At 41.7% G+C, this 1,804-nt stretch overlaps 1 pseudogene; it reads right to left on the bottom strand.

The window, feature by feature from the left end:
* The window catches only part of LOC109479828, a 10,597-nt pseudogene extending 9,719 nt beyond the window's left edge, over window positions 1-878 (bottom strand).
* Window positions 879-1,804: the final 926 nt, after the last annotated feature.

The raw sequence follows: 1,804 nt of genomic DNA, 5'->3' as shown, positions 1-1,804 counted from the left end.
GAGGCCCANATTTGACCTTGACCTTTGTCTCCTAAGACTACCAGCATACCAAATATCATCACAATCCATAAAGGCGTTATGGAGTTATGAAGGTACAAATATGCGGAAACACAAACACACACACACACACACACGCACACAGACGCGACCAAAAACAATAAATACATGTAATCACAAGCAATTAAATATATATATACATGATACACATATTTGCTACCGTCGCAAGGGTCTGTGCGGCTGCCATTCGGCACCGCAAGGTGACCTCAATACGGCTTTCCCCAACAAGTTACCTGGGTAAATTAGGAAAGTGTGTCCTGCTGTGCGCAACATATGTCGCGCGGCACATACAGTACCATCTATATAACACCCTGTATAGGTACGATTTGGGGGTATTTCTTGTGGAACGCATCACACCGCAGCGAAACGCAACGAATGCGGAAGTACTATGCCACTGCAGGGCAAAAAAAAATTGGGGGGTCTATGATCTAATTAAGACATGAAATTATTGAAAAATATTGTTCCAGGAATGCCAGCAGGACAAGGGTTAAGTGCCGTTCCCAATGGCACAACGTCGGGGCGCATGTCGAACCCAGGTCTCCCCGCTTCATTGTCGAATGCTCTACCACTAAGCCAACCGACGCCACAATCCTTTTCAGGGTGAACAAATAAATCATCATGTAAATCTTACCTTAACAGTTTGTTGGAGACTCCACAGTTGAGCTCGTTTCTCCTGGTCACAGTGGTGGGCACACACGAACTCAACTTTCCCCCTAGATTTGTACTTGCAGAGATACCTGTTTTCCGAGACAGTCTATCTTGTACTCCTGATTTTACGTAGACAGTTGTTCAGTTTCTGTCCCTGCTAGCTGACTTTTCCTGCTTTTGTCCTATACTGCAAGAAGTCTGGGTTTTTCCTCTCTATAAATATGCCTGATTCTCATGGTTTCCCCTTTGTATGTTTTTGGATTTGTCGGGAAGTTTCGACTCTACTTTTGGTTTCACTGTATGATTCAGAAGGGGGTTTCCGTGTCAAAGGGTCTTCATGGGGATCTTGGCTATACCTATATGGCTATATCTTGGCTATATGTTTTTGGATTTGTCGGGAAGTTTCGACTCTACTTTTGGTTTCACTGTATGATTCAGAAGGGGATTTCTGTGTCAAAGGGTCTTCATGGGGGTCCTGGCTATACTAAACAGTAAATTTAGGAAGGTTGGGGGCACGTAATGGTAAATTCACTCAATGAAGGCCCCATGACTCTTGAGATTGGTAGAGAGCTTAAAAACAAATAATTATTATTACTATTGACTTTTACTAGTTTTACATGTAGGTAAATTAAATGCTAATGCAAATGGAGCACAGTCCTATGTGTACATTATGATACATGTAATACACACATGGGCCTAGGTTCAGTTCTAGGACTAGGTAAAATACTTTGTGTTTCCCGTTACCAGGCTGACCCTTTCAAACACACCAACTATACCCCCCCACCCCCACCTTAGCCTTTTTTGTTGCTGTCACCGAGATTCATGATTTTTTTTATTTGACATAAATGTGCGTACCAGTACGCTAGACCAAATCAGAAATGGAGCTAACGTTTCAGTTCAAGTCCAAATTCATGCATTCCAGTGTAACAGTTACACTGTATTTGCTGGATGTCTTTGCCTAAATGTATTAAAAAAGACAGAGACAATATTAAATTAAAACATTAATTTTCTGACAATGTAAGTTACAAATGTAGGTTTAACGTTGAATAATAGCAGACAGTCTATGATTAGGTGATTTGGAAAAGGCCATGCAGACCCT

Source organism: Branchiostoma belcheri, unplaced genomic scaffold (assembly GCF_001625305.1).
Source record: "Branchiostoma belcheri isolate BF01 breed outbred unplaced genomic scaffold, Haploidv18h27 scaffold5, whole genome shotgun sequence".
Classification (NCBI taxonomy): domain Eukaryota; kingdom Metazoa; phylum Chordata; class Leptocardii; order Amphioxiformes; family Branchiostomatidae; genus Branchiostoma; species Branchiostoma belcheri.
This window is presented reverse-complemented; position numbering and strand designations above follow the sequence as displayed.